At 39.6% G+C, this 20,550-nt stretch overlaps 1 protein-coding gene across 2 annotated transcripts in view; it reads right to left on the minus strand.

The window, feature by feature from the left end:
* The window catches only part of TMEFF2 (transmembrane protein with EGF like and two follistatin like domains 2), a 261,758-nt gene that overhangs the window by 42,179 nt on the left and 199,029 nt on the right, over positions 1–20,550 (minus strand). The window lies entirely within an intron of this gene.

Here is a 20,550-nt window from a genome sequence, read left to right on the forward strand (position 1 = left end):
GTTCTTTCTTAAAGTGTTTTTTAAATGTCCAGTTCAGATGAAACATTAAACTCCCAAAGTGGAATCCATTAGGTGTTTAAAAAAATGTATCCCTAATTTGTGATACACATACCTACACACCTTAGGCTGTGTAGCTTTGAACAAAAAGTTTGTGAAATTTTATTAATACAGGTAAGATTTCTCAGGAAGAAAACAAGAGGACATTGCTTTAACGTGGAGACTTCTCTAAAAACACACACAGTTCTACTTCTGGAGCAATGAGCACTGGTCTTGACCAAACGCTTGTAGGCTGTTGACCATGTAGCAGACATTTTTCTAGGCACTACATTTATAATGGAGACTGGGACGACTTACTTGCCCTCCTGGAGTTTCAGTGATAACTAGAGAGGACAAGGAACAAAAGAGATAAAACCACAAATGCATAAACAAAATTCTGTTCACGTTAAACAGACTGGGAAAAATAAAACACACGAATTGCAGAATGTGTGAAATGCAGGCAAAGGGCCATGAGGGAATCCCAGCAGGCTGACTGCAACAGTATGAAGAGAAAGGTGAGTGCTTTGCTCCACTCATAGATAACAGCCAGGGCAAATAACAAGCTATAGACACAATTATACTGAAAAGTAAGTCTGGGAACAAAAGGAATATTTTTAGGCACAACATTTAGAATAAAATACCCATTTTTTTTTATTCTATAGACAGAAACATGAAATAGGACATAGGGGAGAAGCTTCTGTGGGTCTCACTGCCATCAGCTTCCAGAAGTCCTCTTTAGCACCCATGGGTCCCTATTTATTTATTCTCTACCACATTTGCTTTTTCTTCTTGCAGTACCATGGCACCTCCAGGCTCAGCCCCCAGGCTTAGCTCTCCCCTCCTTGCACACCCTCACGGTCATCTCTATGTTGATGCATCCAAGGAAACATAGCCACATATGGGCTCTTCCTCATGTGGCTTTTCTCTGTCTTAACCACACAGTCATCAAAACAAGGAGCCAGTGTATTTTTCTTCAGTTTTATTCTGCTTCTCTTGGCATTCATAACTAGACAGCAAATCGGCTAAACTTATACATCCTAAATGCATCTAAAATATTTCTTCTCTGCTACCAGTAGCATCCGTTCTTCATTATCCCTACAGGGCATTCTTAATCTGTCCTGCCTTGCCTTCTTTTCTTTGCTCTTCTGTCCTTCTCTATGCTGCCAGGTTTGTTTTTTCCATTTAAAGATTTAAGTGTGACATTAGTTAATAAGACCTCAACCCATAAGCCCCTACCAAAGAATACATTTACACATTTATGACAAATAAGGAAGAAGGCTTGACTGACCTATAAACCACCACCTCCACTCAGCTGTATCTGGTCCTCGTTTCTACACGATGCTTCTGAGGCAGCAAGCCCTGTGCCAGCTGCAGAACCTCCAGCTCATCAAAGCTTCCTTGTCCTTCAAGCCCCACCCCTCACCTTCACAAGGTTTTCTCTTCTCTGCCAGGTAAACCTGGTAACTGAAAAATGGCAACATTTTGGCTTTTCTTTCTGCCAATCACGTCACTCCACAGGTCTCACCAGCTCTGCCGCATCGGTCTGAGCTGCTTTGCCTCATTCCTAAGACACTTGTGATGTGTGCACTCTTAAGGTAGCTTTAGAAGGGGAAGGCCACAGGCGGTCTACAAATCATAATGCAAAGTAAGTGTAGTGCAAATGCGAGTTCCTGTTACTCTGTTTTTTTTTAATGATTGATTGTCTGTTTGTCATAGAAATCATCTGAATATATGAATGTTTATTAATGTTACACGAGATTCTGAATTTGAAGCAAACAGGAGGCTTGGGCACCATCTGTCCCTGGGAATTTGTATCTATATAAAGCCAGAACAAATATTACCAGTGTTAATGATGAACTGATCAAGCCTCCTAAGACCCTCACTAGTGAGGGGCCAGAGGTATAGCTACACCGTAGACACACGTAGGCCTGGGTCCAATTACTAAAACTGGTTTAAAACATTTTCTAAGGTTTCCTTTAACACAAGTAGCTAACAAAATAACAGCTCCTTTAAGGCATTTATCTGCCTTATGAGAAAACTTTGTGGCTCTCGGGTTGTATTGTTATATCTGTTGCTTTGTAGTCCGAGACATCAACAGCTATGAAATAGGCAGCTTACTTCGCGGATGACATAGTGACATTCCTGTCACATGGGAGTGGCTGAAAATAACTGGTACTCTTCTAGGCTTTGACCTTATCACTTTGGTGTGCTCAGGCTAGTAAAAGGACTTTCCCAGCCATTATCAGGATTCCACCATCTTTACGCACATCCCAGAGAAGGTCCCAGTTAGCAAGGGGAGAGCACTGCATTCTGTGGCTTTATGAGCCATTAATCTATGGAACAGTAGGAAGACAGATTCTCCTGAAGCAAATATTGGAGATCATTTGACATCTACACTTTGCAGTTCAGAAAACTAAGAATCATGGAGCCAAATGCCCAAGGCAAGACCTAGCCCAGTCCCCCTCAATGCTACTGCTGAGCAGAGTCTGGCAGCCCAGACGTGTTAATCCCTGGTTCTGGAATTTTGCACCTATGGTGGGATGCCTTCTCTGCAGGGTTTGACCTATCAGCTAAGCTGAGTTAGGAGCTGTGGCTGTTGTGCTGAGTGACAGCTGAGACAAACCTTCATGAGCTCCTAGTGCTGCTCTGGGTTGTTTCCCAGCCTTTCTACTTTATTTTTAACTCATGTACGGCATGCTTCTAGGTAGTCAGAACTGACAGCTTTCATGGGAACAGCTTCCTTTGACCTCTTAATTTCTGAAGGTTTGTTTCATTTGTAAGCTGTGATTTTTAACCTCCTGGAATCATTTCCAGGATCACACGTGCTGTGAGTTTTACAAAAAAATTCATCAAAAAAATATAAAATCCACTGCCTGGAAATAAGACAGATGTAGAAATTTTGGTAGGCCACAGGGACCTCAAAGTGTCTGCCTATCTTAAATGACAGCCATAGTAATTTCTTGGGGGGGGGGGGAAACTCTGGCCTGTAGTAGAACTCCACTGTCTCACACACTTCTGACAGTTTCTACACACTGTATACTCTCATGCTCTAAAAACCACAATGCAATGGGGGAGATAGCCAGTAGCAGTCATTGGTAGCTCGGGATAGCATGACAAATTGGATGAACTGACAGGTAGGTGATGAATAATGTTAACATGACCCTAAAAATAGTGAAGGAATGTTTGCACATTGACACTTCTCTAAAGGCAGATGGATACGCACGACCTGAGCCTTAGACAGGTGTCAGCAATATTGATGGGCGGTACGAGGGTGATCATTTTCTTGGCAGTGTTGCAGCAGACAGTCTGCATGATTAATGATGCATCTTAGTCTTTTATGTTTTCCACCTAGGGCAAAAAGGGATGTGAACTTTTGTCATTCCAAGGAATGTGAGAATCCTGCCTGAAGGGTGAGACAAGAGAGCTTTATTCATCTCAAAGTATCATGTTTGTTTGCTGGGTGTCGAAACAGCAGTTAAAGAAAAAAAAAAACCAACACATGCAACCTAGACACATGAAACAGCAGTGCCCAGTGGGCTGATTAGATCTGGCTTCTTACGAAGAGGTTCCACCCCGGGCTCAAGAGCTTGTCTAGTCTGCAGCATGGAGTGCATTCTGCTTGGGCTCAGACAAAAGCAAGAGTGCACTGTGGCTTTGGGGTGCATCTACACACATGCACACTCTGAATAAATATTAAGAACCACTCAAAAGAAACAAAAACAGGTCTAAGGCAGGAAGCAAGAGGTGAGATCATCTGCCTAATGTTTATATTCATTTCAGGTTTTCAGAGACAATTTTCTGATTCAAATCAATTCAATATTGTTTCTAAATGCTGAATCTAGAGAGAAAGAGCTTTTCTTTCCTAAGAATAATACTGTTTGCTCAGGTTTTTAAAATGTCACATGCAGCAGTGAACGAACTATGCTATTTCAGGGCTCAAAATTAAATCCAAAGCCTAATAATAGTCTGTAGATACATTCTGCTAAACCTTAGGTAGGCAGCCCATTTACTGAAAATATTATGGTAGGTAATGGTACCATGAGCTATGGAAGTAAGCTACCAACGTGTGCTTTGTTTTCTTTTACTAGTAAACAAAGATACCCTTGGAAGTCAGTTGTCCATAGACAATATTTTAAATGAAAAGGTATATTCATTTTGTAATCAAGGATTAATGATTAATGGGTGAGGTGATCAAGAAAATTTAAGAGATTGATTTCTCTAAAGACATTTGAAACAGGATAAATTCTCTTTTGTATGCTGGGAAAGGAGTAGAAAATAATGCTTGTGACCATCAGTGATGAGGCTAATTATTATTTTATTTCTTGTTTACAAAGGGTGGTGGGTTCAGTGGGAGTGGCACTCACAGTGGTCATTAAGTGGTGGCACTGGTTAGGAAGCTTTAGGGGCTGTGGCTTTGTTGGAGCAGGTTTGTCACCCGGGACAGGTTCTGAGGTTTCAGAAGCCTATGCCAGTCCCAGTTACTTCTCTCTGTCCTGTCGTTATCATGTTTTAAGATGTGAGCTCTCAGCTATTGCTCCATCATCACGCCAGCCTGTCTGCTGCCATGTTCCCTGCCGTGGTGGTCATGGACTCACCCTCTGGAACTGTAGGCTCCAAATAAACTTTTTCTTATATAAATTGCTTTGGTCGTGGTGTCTTATCCACAGCAATGGAAAAGTAATTAAGACATTAAGAGAAAAGAAACGACTTTGAGTTAAAAATTCCTCTTTTAAAATACTGGAAGAGTTTATGTGTTTGTCTTAGATTTACAATCTCTCAATAAAATCCAGTATCTTGAAATGCTGGGATGGAGAGTTCCATCTTTATCTGGAATATGCTCTAGACATCTTTAGTTTAGGACTTGAATTGGCATGCCATGACACCAGATTCTGTAATAATAGCTTTCTCATTGTCTAAGTAATATCGCTTTTAGCTGGTATCATTGCATTCAACTTGTGAAACACCCTGTGCATTGACTATAGTGGTGGCTTCCATGTCCTTGTCACAATATAAACCTTTTGACCCAAATAATCCCCACACTTCTGGAAGACGAAGTTTGGGTGAAACTTAACCTAATGAGTAGAAAGCAGAATTACAGGGGTATAAATTCAGACTTCACACATAATCAAGAGGAGGTGACAATCAACAGACTTGCCATCTAATTTTTATATTACCCAATTAATATTCTGATACACAAACTGTAAGCCACAATTCAAAAATTCTTCAGGAGGAGGAGTATTATTAGAACAAGATCAAATTTTACCATTCAAGTCAGATCATTACTTCTTTTGGAAAGCAACCCATGTTCTGAAGCTACTGTTAACATCAGCAGCATGCACACTCACATGTGCCAAGGATCCCTGCTGAGAAGCTCTCCTGCACAAGTGCCCTCCTGTTGCAATCACGTGAAAGGGCAGAAAACACGCAATTCTCATTTCCAAGATTTTTAAAAGGCTTTCCTAGGTTATGTGGTATTTTAAACAGAAAAAAATGGGTTTCAAGTTTAGGTTCTTTGAAACCTAGTAGTGTATGTTACATATAAGAAAAAATCTCAGTGGATATCAGCCAATTACATAGAGAATTATACTCCCAGGCTGGCCTTGAACTCAAAATCCTCTTGCCTTCTTTTCCTTCAGCAAATGCTACCAGCGTGCACCACCACAACCAGTAGAGAATAATATTCAATGTGTAGATTTTATTATTTATAAATTGTCAATTTATAGAATAGAGTTGTCTTCGAGATGGGCCACAGGGAGTGTTGTGGGGGATTTTATGGCTTGATTGTTATTGGAAGACCCAACTTAATTGTTAAAGAGACAATTTCCTGGGGGGGGGGGGGATCCTGTACTATATAGTGGAGAGGGCAAACTGGGCAATTGCATGCATCCTTCCCAGCTTCCTGATTGGATGCCTGCCAGCTGTCTTGAGTTCCTCCTCATGACAGGCTGTTTGAGCTGTGGGCTAGAGTAAATCCGTTCTCCCTAAAGTTGCTTTGGTCAGGGTACTTTCTCTTAGCACCAGGAAGGGAAACAGGCAAATGCTTTAATGGCTCAGCCACATGCCCAACTCCATTGATGCCTTCCGTGTTGCTCAAAACTCTTAAGGAGAACAAAAGTAGACAAAACTTCAAATTTGAGAAAATCAGTTTTAACAGAAAGTGGCACGGACATTTTAAAACACACATTTCTCAGGCAACTTATTTACTGGATCTTCCTTCTTAGAGATTTTTCTCCAGTAGCGAGAGCAACAGAGCACTCAGTGAAGAGCAGGTAGAAGTACGGTCTCGTATGGAAAATAGCCTTCCTGAGAAAGTTATTCATTTGTTGCAATGCGAAAGTAATTACTGTAGCAGAGACTGGCTCATTTATCATTTCCTGTTGTCTTTGCCATTTTTTCAGGTTGTCTTTTTAAACAAATACCCTCATTGTCCTTGCTGAAAACCCAATAACTTTATTTCATGAGGGAAGACAAGATACAGATGCAGCAGGGCTTGCTCCTAATTCCAACGAGGATCTGTTTCCAGGAGCTGCCCAACAGGATTGCACATTTGTGTCCTTCCTTGGGGAAGTGGGAAAGTGTAGTTCATCAGGAAGCAGGCGTATTAGAGACATCGTTAAGGTCCCCTCTCTTCAGCCACAGGAGTTTCCATGAATGTTTAAGTTCTAACAGAGTTAGACATTCTGTTTGATGAAGAATACACCGATTTCCATTTTTAAAGGATTTCTGTTGAATGCTTCAATAGGATTCCGCTAGCAGGATTTCAATTTACTTCTATGAACCAATTGTTACAAAAAAACTTATAATGAGAAAGGGCTAAATAATAAAAGGAAGCTTTGAAAGGGCTTCTACTGCCTCCTCAAAGAACATCATAAAAATCATCTTTCAAACAGGCAGTGTTTGGTTCAGCGATTTAGTCTGAGTTTGTATAAAACATCTAATGCGAGCAGAAATATGATGTGGCTTTGAACAGGACCAAAACAGAGCCCCAAGTTATGAGAACACTACTTGGGGATGATGAATAGATTAGAGATCCAATTAGGTAGACGGGCTCCTTGGTAGCATGATCCCCCAAAGCAGAACTTCTCCTCTAAGCAGATGAAACTTTTCATTCTCATACGTCTCAGATGAGACAGATTCCCCCTCGCACTTGTGAAACTTTAACATTTCTAGTGTGACTCAACTATTATTTTAAAAACATGTATATGTATTTGAAACAGGGAAGTGAAAAGAATCTTGATAAACTAATTGCCCGTGCTGGCTGATTGCATCTCCTTCTGGGAAACAAGAGAGCCCAGTTTGGGTTAGTCAATACCACTTGATTTCTAGACACCATGTAATGTGCTTATTCTCATAATTCCTAGCCTTAAAATGCAGTTTTAAGCCTTAGAGCTACTGGCATTTTGAAACTAAGTCAATCGTTTCTATACTGCTGTGCCAAGCTCTTTGCCCTATAAGATGCGATCTGTAAGTCATTTGCTCCAAAAATTCAAATGAAATTAAGAAACAAATATAATTATCCACATCACTGAAGAACAGTCTCTTGGAGAGTCCAAAACAACAGATAGCACATGTAATTTGTCGTTTGTTTTGGAGTGAATTGAGTGAGTCTATTTCAGTGGTACTTTTCCTGATGAATATGATGATGGCGGTAGTCCTGATTGTAATGAAGATAATAGTTTCTTAGGATAATATTACAATTAGCTGTTTCCTGAGTATTTATCAGTGCATAGAGGAGGTGAGGAGTGGAGAAGCATGCAATGTTGCAGAAAACAGTTTCATTTCCAGAATACAGTTATGCTTTTTCTCATACATAGCTAAGAGTTAGTGGTTTTCTGGCATTGTTGATGGAAGGCTTTGATAACTTTTGATGGTTCTCTTTATAGAACATAAGTGACAACATATTGTAAGTACCTTGTTAATAAGTTTCTATAGTCTGTCTGCTGGTTGCCCTCACGTCTCCACAGATGTATTTCGTAAAAAGTAGAAACCAATAACAAAGGAATGCGTGCAACAGTGTAGAATGTATAAAGGGACAGGAGTGTGTGGACAAGACTGGAATTTATTCAAAAGTTATTTCAATTCACTTGGACCTTCCTTGGGTTCTTTAATTAAACTAGGAATGAACCCAGTGGTACAAGACTGTAGAATAACTGTGGCAGTACAGGGACACTCAAGCTGCTGAACTGAACTTGGATGGGCACTCCCCCACACTGCATACATAACTTGTTGTTTTCAACTGATAGTATGATCTTTCTGGAGTGTTTTGTTTCTGGAGGAAAACTGGAGGTTGTTATCAGTCTTCCCTTAGGTGAGACTTTCCTAGAACATTGATATACAACTTTGGACCTCTAAAAATGTATTTTTTTCCGAAAATGTGCAACAGTAGGATCTTTTAAATAATTTGCTTGTGAAATTCTGTCTAGAAATGTTTTGCAATGCCATTAAATATTAATAATGTAGTAACAGCCCCATGCAGAACCCTCACCTCACTATATGTGTTATAATATTTGACATTATGTTTATGTTATATATGATTAAATACTTGCAATTTCATAGTAACATAAATAAAGATGTGCATTAGCAAAAAAAAAAAAAAAAACTAAGGAGTGTTTTATAAAAACCCCAAATATTAAACATTCTTTCTAAAACTATTCAAGTTCTTTTGGACTGTTAACTTTAAAAACAGCATTTTCAATACCAGCTTTTCTGTAAAGCTGTTGGATGCTGCATGATGCAGAAGGAGCTGTCGTCAGCACCGCCTGAGGTCCATCAATGATGTTTGGGCTTGGGGATGGAGGCTTTCATTTGTCCACTTGTTGGCTTTCTTTTGCTTGAGCTGGAGGTCAAACCCAAGTCTCCTGTTTCTAGGCAAGCACTCTTAGTGAAGGGGCCAGCAGCTCTGTTAGGGACGGCAAGGGGATGCTTCTTGAGATCCCAGGATTGCTCCATGTTTGTCCAGGAGAACAAGTTTCCTGGGAGGGGCCTAGTAGAAGCCCAGACTGAGGAGGCTCATAGACTGACTAGGGAGAGGGCTTCCAGCCTTGGGCATGTTGTAGTTACAGTGATTTGAAAGCAGATGTGCTCCTATCACATACATGTTTGCCCCAGATGCGTTAGCTTCATGCCTTGAGGATCTACAGGCACAGTGAGTAGTTTCATTACTACTGGTGGACTTAAAAAATATTTTTTTCACTTTACATTCCGATTGAAGCCCCCTCCCTCATTGCCTCCCAGTCCTACCTTCCCTCCCTCACATCCCCTCCCTCCCTCCCCTAGTCCTCAGAAAGGGGAGCCCTCCTGAGGACTAGGGGAGGGAGGGTATGTAGAGGGAGCTACAATTGGGATGCAAAGTGAACAAATTAAAAAGAAAAAGAAAAAAGAAAAGAAAAGAAAAGAAAGAAAGAAAGAAAGAAAGAAAGGGGATCCCTCTTCCCCTAACATTGAACTCAGCCTATCAAGTCTCATTTGGACTGACTGTATTTTCTTCCTCTTTGGTCTCTGGCAAGGCCGTTCCACCAGGGGGAGGTGATCAATGTGTGAGGACCAAAGTCTGTGTCAATAGTAGTCCCTACTCTCCATATTACGGGACCCAGAAGGAGACTCTGCTGTTTACGTACTACATCTGAGTTGGGGGTCTAGGTTCCTCAACACGCATGGTCCTTGGTTGGTGCATCAGTCTCTGCAGCATCCCACTCCTCCACCCAGATTTGTTGGCTCCATTGTTCTCCTTGTGGGGCTCCTGACCCCTCTAAGTTCTTCTATTCCCCAATACTACTTAGCTATTAAGAATAAGGAAGTCTTGAGATTTGAAGGCAAATGAATGGAACTAGACATGATCATCCTTAGTGAAGTAACTCAGACCCAGAAAGACACACATGGAACATACTTATTTATAAGTTGATATTAGCCTAATGACACAGGACAACCACACTACAATACACAGATGTAAAGAAACCAAATAACAAGAAGAGCCCTAGGGAAGATGCTTAATTCTCATTCAGAAGGACAAATAGAATAGATACCAGAAGCAGTTGAAGAGAAGGAACAGGAAGGGAACCTACCAAAGAGGTCCTCTGAAAGACTCCACCCAGCAGGGGATCCAAGTAGATGCTGAGACTCATCCAAATTTTGGGCTGGAGAGCAGGGAGACGACTGAGACTTTTATACAATCTATATAACTCGTTAGCTGAGGGAAGTCCTCTGGGAGATAGCAAATCAATGTGAGAACATTAAAAGTTTGGCTAATGAGAGTTCCTCAGAAAGGGAAGTTTGCTTTTGGCTTAGATTTCTCAGACTGCAAGTCAGATAGCAACACCCGCCTTTCCTAAACGGAGTCACAATCCTTCCCTAGTTACCAAACTCCCAGAAAATCACATCCTTTCCTCTCAGTTCTGTTGTTAGTGAGGCCTGGTTCCAACATCTACTTCCCAAAACCCACCCAGAGCTGTGGCCTGCATATTTCCAGCCCTACAGCTCAGGAGTCAGAGATGGTGTTCTAGCCTCGTGACTACTCACTACAGTCTTGGTCATTACACCATCCTTCCTCTCAGTTTAGTGCGAATTTCCCCACACTTGTTGTGCCTGGAGTTTGGACTCCTCTTGGTCACAGTTAAGTTTAAATTAAGTGGTTGTATTGTTTTGTTTTTGTTTTGACATGAACAAGTGGTAGAAGCAAGCTATCTATATGAAACAGTATTTGGAAATGTGGTTTACACAAAAGATTTAGTTTCACAGGTGATTATGTTTGCATACGGTGGAATGGGTAAGATAATGAAGGATGTACTTCTAATGCAGTGGTTAAGGCACATGCCTGTGCCGAGGGTCCACTCAACCCATTTAGAGAAGATTCCGGGCACTCTTAGCACATTTTTGAGCTGTGTAAATCTTATGGAAAACAGTTGTATTCCTTTGCTCCTGGTTCATTCATTCATACCTGTACTGTTCTTCTTGGCAATGTAAATAATATGGCAGTGGGGTATTGTCGCATTTTCACTGACTTTATGACGACATTTGAGTTAAGAAATGTTTTTCTGCTTTGTTGCCGATGCTGCACAGATCTATCTTTCTTTATGATCATCTTGTTGAAAACATTTGCTTTTTCTCCTCAGGGAAAACACATATGTGTATGTGTCAATCTTCACATGTGAGCACTGACATCTTTGTGAACAATGCTTTATAACACCAGAAATAGACTATATACTATGTTCTTCTTAGTTTTGTTTGGTCACCCATTCCATGTTTTTTTTAAAAATTAATAAATGTGTAGGTCTTTTAAACACATACCCTGTATTATAAATGAATATTTTTATTATGTTTCTTTTTAAACATATACATTTATATTATTACACATGAGTAAAATAAACTACACACAGCAGGGAGAACCATGAGACAATCAGGAATTATACAAATGTTACATTCATAGTGATTTGGCTATTTGTATTTGGAAAACTTGAAGTAAACATCTTTCCTATCTTGTTGGGTTTAAATTTCTGAATGGAGAATAATATCTATCATATCTCATCTCTTTCGACTTAAAATATGTATCACAATCTAAAAACATCTTAACCCCTAACCTACTAAGCTTAATTGAATTGTCTCAGTCACTCATCTTGGAAGCTGCTAACCTACCCTCCGGGTTTACTCAGGTATTTAAGTTTTATCCCTTCTCAAGTCTCTGATGGGTCTGAAGACCAGGTAATTTAGTCTTTCAATAAATGAATAATTTAATGGTCAAGTTGGTATCATCATTTTCAATTCTATCACATGATTACATCATCCTATAAACTTGTTACTTAAATCTTAAGTCATAATGGTCATGTGACCATACTAAGTTAGTAAAATATACTGTACATAAAATTATGTTGTTTAGGAAAACAGAAGAAATTGGCTGCGTAAAATTATATATATATATATATTGTTGTATTGACAACATAGATATAAGTAATTGAGAAATATTACTTTAGTATTTTTTAGTTGAAAAGTCCAAAGGGTTTTTGTAAAAGCTGTTGAGTGGCTTAGATAGGAACGGTTATGCATACCTACTGTGCTTGAGTTAAAAAATGGTGAATTTGCATTGCAAATTCTGATCACATATAACACAGGCCATACTCTATAGAATGGGTCATGTTTCTCATAAAAATAAATCCATCTTCACTTTAAGACAAAAAAAATTACCAAGATTATTTATCTCATTAATTCCTGGTTAGTAGCTTACATGATGTCTTTTAGTTCAAAGTTCAACTTTTTGGAGTGAGATTTACCATCATTCCCACTGCAGAGACTAAGAAAAGGGCTCAGAAAAGTCATAGGATCAGCTCAAGGCTGAGCACTGAGCACAGCATGACCAGTGCACAAACTCGGTGCTCCCCGACTCTGCAGCGAACAGTAGCACAAGAGCCGCCCCACATTTACAGAGGAGAAGGTAGATGGATAGATAACACCTCCAGGTGGGAAAACTGTTTCAGAAAGGGGCACTTCAAACAGGAAAAAGTGCACATAAATGATGCAGAATGCATTTATGAACTGGGGCATAAATACAGTTTCTTAGAGTGTCTCTCAGGGCCCAAGGCAACTTTTCAGCCCAAGCTTTCATCTGTATTGCAAATACCACTTCTTTGTTTATCTATAACCGTGAACATAGTCTAAGAGTCCAGGTGATTGGCTGCATGATTTCAGGCAGAAAGCAATGCGAGCACCGGGGCTTAAGAAAGCAGGAAAATTGTGAGTTAGCATTCCTAGGAGCCGTTTTGAGTTTTGCAGCACTCCTACTCCAAGTCCCAGAGGGGACAATACTTGAATTGAGACATCCCTTTCACCCTCAGAAATCTTGAGGTCTAATTTCATTTCCTGGGCTTAAATATTCTGGGCTAGTCTAGTGGCACTGTAATAGCCTGGGCAAACATTTTTATTTGTTTCACTGCCGATCCCAATATTTGCGTTACAAGCTGCTGCCTACATTATCTGCTATTTACTTCTTAACAGATCAAATTATTGGCCCAGATATAACATGTTTTCCAGTGAAGTGCTCCTAGCGCTCATGAGAAAATGGAGAAAGCTTCCATTTTAAGTGTAGATTTTTGCCACCTGACTGAATTAATTCATTTTATAAATATGATATGAAACCACTTGATATTCATGCCTGCCTATCTGGGGTAGAGGAGCCATCAAGGCAAAAATTCCGCAAATCATCAACTGCCCCAATTGCACAGGTAGGTGGACAAAATTAAAGCACGGTGGCCAGATCCAGGCCAGCCTCTTGGGCATTAGTCCTAATATTTGTTACCTTGTTTTATTGGGTTGACATTAAAACAAGTAGAGTACTGTGAATGAATCTTTGAAAAGTACGAAATATCACAGAGAAGCTGGGATTTTCTTTTTAATTAATGGGAGATTTATTAGTAGCAAGCACTACTGTGCATTCTCTGCTGTGCGGAGAAGCAGAAAACAATAGAAGTGGTGTGTGTGTGTGTGTGTGTGTGTGTGTGTGTGTGTGTGTGTGTGTGTGTGTGTGTTCATTCATATTTATGTGTGTATACATCTTCATGTGTGCAGGCATGTGGAGATTTAAGGACAACCTCAGCTGTGGATGATGCTCACCTTGTTTTTTGTTTTCTTTTTCTTTTTCTCTTTCTTTCTTTCTTTCTCTCTCTCTCTTTCTTTCTTTCTTTCTTTTTTGAGACAGGATTTTCCACTTTGGTTTTTCTGAGATAGGGTCTCTCACTGGGCTTATCAAGTAGGCTAGGTTGGTTGGTTGGTCCTCGCATGCCGGGGACCCTCCTGTCCCCACTCCCTCAATGTTGAGATCACTACTGCATGCCTACTTCTGTCTCCATGGGTTCCGAGGATTAAGCTCACCTCCTCACACTTGCAATGTGAACACTTTACTGACTATATTATCCCCCAGCTTGCAGGGGGCGTTCTCAGAATCAAACAAAATAGCACTTGGGGCATGATGAGACCATACGGACAGATTACAGAGCATTTCAGACTATTTCACAGTAGCGCAGACAGCACAGTAAAACCTGTGTGAAATCTGAAACCCTCAAAGGGTTAAGCTCAGGGTGTAGAACCCATTCTATAGCTGCAGAGTGCCAAAACACTTACGCTTTGCTGGGGGCCCCCTCACTGCTCATGCTTGCTGGCGTCTGCAATTAGCAGTGCTGTCTTCAACCTCAGCCCTGCCAGGCAATCTTTTTCACTTAATCTCTTTGAACTTCCATTTCGCACCTGTCAGATGCTTCTAATATCTCTTCACATTTCTGTTGTGAAGAGTGAAGGAGACAATCAGTGTGGAAAGGCTTTGTAAATTGCAATGGCTTCCACAAAGAACAAGTTATTGGCCAATTCACTTAGGCTATGTTGATACCCTTTTAGGATGTCAGTTTCTCCTTTGTGTGTAAAATGGGTTGATGGGATATTAACAGGATAGAGAGGATTTTGTTTGTAAGTCTGGATTCTTTCACATTTCAGACTTGTGCATAACATCTCAATTATTGTTTCAAGATAAGTGCAGCTTTAAGGTGAATGTTTCCTAAATCTCAAGACTTCCTAAGCAGTGCTCAGGGAGATACGTATGTGTCTGCTGCTAGACCCAGAGGGTGGGCCTGGCTTTTCTGAAGGGTTACGGAGCAGGGCTTTCCTTTCTCATGAGCAATGTAGCCAGGGAACTCTCTCCTGCTACATACAACATATGTGTCCCTGAGCACTGTATCTGACTCGGGTTCTGCCTGTTACATACAACATATGTGTCCCTGAGCACTGACTGTATCTGACTCGGGTTCTGCCTGTTACATACAACATATGTATCCCTGAGCACTGACTGTATCTGACTCGGGTTCTGCCTGTTACATACAACAGATGTGTCCCTGAGCACTGTATCTGACTCAGGTTCTGCTTGCCACATACAACATATGTGTCCCTGAGCACTATATCTGACTCGGGTTCTGCCTGTTACATACAACATATGTGTCCCTGAGCACTATATCTGACTCGGGTTCTGCCTGTTACATACAACATATGTGTCCCTGAGCACTATATCTGACTCAGGTTCTGCCTGTTACATACAACATATGTGTCCCTGAGTACTGTATCCAACTCGGGTTCTGCTTGCCACATACAACATATGTGTCCCTGAGCACTGTATCCGACTCAGGTTCTGCCTGCCGTTTTACACAGGTCTTACCTGTCCTGCTCACCCTGGGGAATAAACTAGATATGTTTTCCTCATCATTCTCCATCATTTTCCTGTGATATTAATCCTTTCCCTGGAAACATACATGAGTGGAACTCATTGTCTCAGGCACCCAGACACTATGTCATTGGGATACACATATTGTACTTTCTGTGGCCTAGAATTTTATATACATTTAAAAAATGTACAATTTCTCAGCCACACAGAGAACCTCTTTGGATATTTTATGAGTACTACTGTTGAAGAGTCTATCCATTTACGTTTCTGAGTGATGGTTCATAAACGTTTCTATGCTAGCTAAATGTTTCATATATAATTAAAGCAAAAATAAGCTTTCTTTTTGGTCTCTGAAATTATCTTAAATTCATTTTTATCGGACCCTAGTTCCTGTTCATAGAGATGGGGCCTGCTCCGCTGCTCTTCCTGGAGCCTGGATGGCACTGCTGCACAGCGGGGACTCTGTGAAGATTTGTGAAGTTAATGGACTCAGTCCTTTCTTACACTGGCTGTGAGGAAGCTTAGGAGGATTGCTTCAGCTGAAATCGCCATGCTGTAGATGCACTGCTTTCCCCTAACTGGTCTGCTGTTTATGTTTCTATTCTGTTTAAACACCCTCATTGACTGCAGTTTAATTATAAAAACACTGCACATCCTTTTTTGGAAACTGGTATAGGATGGCATAAAATAAAATCCATTTTTTTCTAGATGATAAAAAAACCAAAGTAGTTGAAATTTGAGGGTTTTTTTGAACATTTAACAAGCTATACAATTAAGTACATTTTCACTAGAAAAAAATGTGTAGCCATGTTTTCCTCAGCCTGTGAGGAACCCATCAGGAGACACATATCTAGACACACACTGGACATGGAGAAGCACAACTTTCCTCTTAATACAAGCCTTGGTGAGGACAACTGTATCTATATCTATCTATCTATCTATCTATCTATCTATCTATCTATCTATCACTATCTGAAGTATTCACAAGGGGAATTCAATATTAGCATATGGAAAGCCCTAGCTTTGAGACTAGGAAGCCTGTGATCTCTGGCTCTTTCTATAGTAAAAAGACAGACCTAAGTCTAAGCTTAAGGCTTAGAACAGTGTGGGGCAAATGACATCAATTGGTCTTCTCAGCGTCATGGCAGAGACTTGTCAATGGACCTGGAACAGAGACGCAATGCCTTTGATTCAAACTCAAAAATGCCTTGAGTCTCATTAAAGGAGAAGAGAGGAAGATGAGCCAGACAGCCTACACAGAGAGGACTTCTCCTTGGGATGCGATGGGAACTTTCTCAGTTTTCTAGTGTGGACTACATGAGGATCATGGATTCATGTCTCGGTACAAGGTTGACACTTTCTGGTCTCCTGCACTTGTTAGTTTGGTTTTATGTATTATTCTGTTAGTTTTTTTTTTTTAATCCAAAATTGTAATCCAGTCTCTGCTGGTCTTGGCTGAAATCTTTCTTTTAGGTGTTATTATAAAGGAGGTTTAACAAATTTAATTTGAGATGCAAACTTTCTTTGAAAAAGATAGCCACTTTTGTAGTTAGAAAGGAGTGTTCTTGTATTAACAGCTTTTAAAGTAGGCTCCAAAGTGAGAGGGGGTTGGTAGGCCTAAGCTTAGAGTCCTAATGTCACATCTGGAAAAACGAGTGAGTTACAATTGCTACTTCCTTCCAGTGGGAGCGTCCCCGGACGTTTGTTTAACAAGGGAAGTTGCTGTGACATCAAATTAATTGGGAGCACAGAGCAAACTTCTAGGCCTGTGAGTCATACAGTTCCTGTTTTCCCTCTTTGGAGAGTTTATACCATGTGAAATATAAATTATCAGGACAATAGCAAACTGACTCTGTTTGATTCTTTTAACCTTTCAAAAATCTATGTCCCAAACTTGGGAAAATGAAAGTCCTACTGGAAGCTTGGAGGTGCTGAGAGATGTGATTATTTGAGTATTTTCTAATACACTATATTTCAATAAGACCACATATGAAAATCATGCGTGGCTGATGTAGCCTCTAGGAGGATTTACAGGGTTCAGTCCATTTTAACTATGAATTGTAGCCTCAGTTAACATTTTTGTTTTTATATTTCATTTGGACTTTAATGAGTATGCATATTTAAGCACTACTTGAAACATTGTTCATTGGTTTCTTTATTTCACGCGCACTTACGTGTGTCTCTGCAGACAGAAGTGAGCGAGAAATATGCAGGAGCTAGTTTGTCCTGCCACCTGATGGGCCCCAGGGGACCAAACTCTGATAATTAGAGTTGGGAGCAAGTGCCTTCACCTGACCAGCCAGTCTCTTGACCCTCAAACACTATACACTTTATCTTACAAGATTGTCTTTGAGATTTAGTAGGTTAATCTGTTGTCAAACCAGAAAAATCTGTAGCGTGTGGAGTGACCTGATCATTTTTACTGGCAAATGACAAAAGGAAGACGGAGAACAATCTGTGCATCTCTTATGTGTGGGCGATCCATGGGGACATGGGAAACCCAGCCCACGTCACCAGGCAGAGCTGCTCTCCCTTGCTCAGCATCCTCATCTGGACTCAAGGGTTATTAATAACAAGAACAAAAGGGAGATGTGAAGCTGGGAGGATGACAAGGCAGAGTTACTGGTTGAGGTGGAGGGAGGTAATGGTGGATAATATGTTCACAATATAGTGTTCAAATGCATGACGTTTTCAAAGAAGAGAATGTATAAAATATATTAAAAAACAAAGTGAACTTACAACAGTGGTAACCAGAGGCTAACTGTTTGAAATAAGATATGAATATATCTGTTCTCTCTGAAGGTGAACTGTGAAATACAACATGAGTGACACGGAGAGGGCAGCGGGCTCTATGTTGGTGTCTAACAGCACGCATATGTACATTCACAGGCACTGCCCAAGAAGCTGATGAAACTCCAGAGTTCCTTGTTGAGGAAGAAAATCATCAGGGAAAGATCTGACTTCTTTTTTATAAGTCCAATGATGCATGGCTCCAGGAAAAATATAGTCACAGGATGCAATATTTTTTTGAAGATTTTTCCACATTAACTAGTTTTCACAGGAAGCATAAAGTAGCTACATTTAGTAGCAGTAGCCTATAACACCATCAAGATAGTTGTTTACAATAAAATATAATATTCATATTTGCTTCTGTTTAAATCTTAACGTATATATTATCAGTCTCATATATCAACTGTCATTGTTATATTTTATTACTTTTAATAATTTTCTATGGCTCAGTGTATCTGGGGAGTGCACTTTTGGGGATTCTGGTTTTGTAAAATGTTTTACAAAAACATCCTATTCTTAAGTAGTTTTCACCAAAGTTGTATACAGTAAGAAGTTTTAAGTATTTAAGAGATGATTATAGTACTGTGATTTTTTTTTTTAAAAAAGAGAAATTGTTCTTTCGAGATGTATGATAAATTATAAGTTAAGTGGTGGTTTCTGACATGTTCTTGCTTCTATGGTGGGAGGAGAGAGCGAGAGGATGAGAGTGGGGTTGGAACGTGGCTTGATGTAACCGAGTTTTAAAAATAATTACATGAAGATTAATGATATTATACCACATGCATTTGCATGAAATTTCACGTTAAAAATTCTCGTTACCAAAAAGTAAAACGAAACGGCCCTCCAAGTCCATGTGCTCTGTGTTCATGGGCTCAACTAATTGTAGACAAAATATATGTTAAAGTAGTCGCATCTTCCAGAATATGTACATAGAAGTATAAAAAAAATCATTGTTCCCTAAGCAATACAACACCACAAACATTCTCGTGCTTATCTAGGGATGATTTAAGACACGGAAGAAGATGCACATAGGCAGTGTATAAGCATCAGTCTAGTTGGTATAAGAGACTGCAGTATCCTTAGAGCTTGTATGTGTTAAGAGGCCGGAGCCAGGCCCAGAGCCCATTCTTTGAGAGATGATTTTACATAAAGCATGTATATTTATAAAGACTGTATAATGGAAACAAGAGCTGAGAGGAGTGCTGGGGAGGAGATCAATTGTTTACTGTAACACTTCCTAGCCATACTGAATACTAGTCTATTCTTCTCAGGATACATCTGTTAATATCTATAGTGGGTGTTTGAGGGATAGTTATATACACATATATAATAGAACCAATGTTAATTCGTTGCATAACTGATAACTTCAGGTACTAGTCTTATCTAGATGTTGAAAATATTAAGGTAAAATATGCAAACGTTAAATCCTTTTATTTTGATATATACAAGTAATTAAAATACTACTAGGGATTTATTTACATATAAACATAGGGACAATTATTAAGTAAATGGAATAATGGATAAATGGCAGTTTTTTTTGTTTTTTTGGACACAGGGTTTCTCTGTGTAGCCTTAGCTGTCCTGGACTCTTTTTGTAGAGTAGGCTGACCTTGAAGGACAAGAAACAGTTGATTTAGTTTGAGTACTATTTATAAAATTGGTTACAAGTGTTTAGTAGCTAAATAAAAAGTTATGCTTAAAAGCCCTTGAGGCTGAGTGTGGTGGCTCACGTCTTTAATTCCATCACTGGGGGGGAGAGAAGGCAGAGACAGGCAGAGCACAGTGAGTTTGAGGCCAGCCTGGCCAAATAGTGAGTTCCAGGACAGCCAGGGCTATACAGAGAAATCCTACCTCAAAATAGCAGGAATGAACGAATGAATAAATAAATAAACAAACAAATAAATAAATATTCCTTGAATATTTTATAAAACTCAATAATTTTATTTTTATAATTTATCTTAAATTCCCATAAATTATAGCCATCTGATAAAACGCCAATTGCTTTCCCATCAATCATTTCTTGCTGTAGGAGAATTAAATTAGGTAGCTTCTTTTATTACTCAAAGTAAGTTCCATGGTTGCTAAATAAGATTTATGTTTTCACATAAAGTTGTTATAACTTTGGATGTCTGAAAAACTACATTATAGAAACTAAATAAATGAGATGTTAGCTTCTTTAAAAATTAACTATGCATCCATTTTTAACTCTGCATGCACACAAATGTAGCCTGTGTTAGCACTTGCAGCTCTTAATTTCTGTCTTCCCAGAGATCAGCAAGCTTTCTATTGTTGACTTTTATGAAAATTCAAACAAGAACATTTGCATTTATTACAATATACTGCCAAACCTTGCATTAATTTCCATTGATGCCCATTAATTTGATAAATGTTTTGTCATTTGTACCATTTACACTGTCAAAACAAGTTAATTATATCTTACTGACATCTTTGACAACTGCTTTAACTATGGCACACAAAAAAAGTGTGTCTTATTTGCTTCAACAAGAATTTCAAATTCTTGCCCATTGAAAGCTTGA

This window comes from Acomys minous (genome assembly GCF_964271855.1).
Source record: "Acomys minous genome assembly, chromosome: 4".
NCBI classification, from domain to species: Eukaryota; Metazoa; Chordata; class Mammalia; order Rodentia; family Muridae; genus Acomys; species Acomys minous.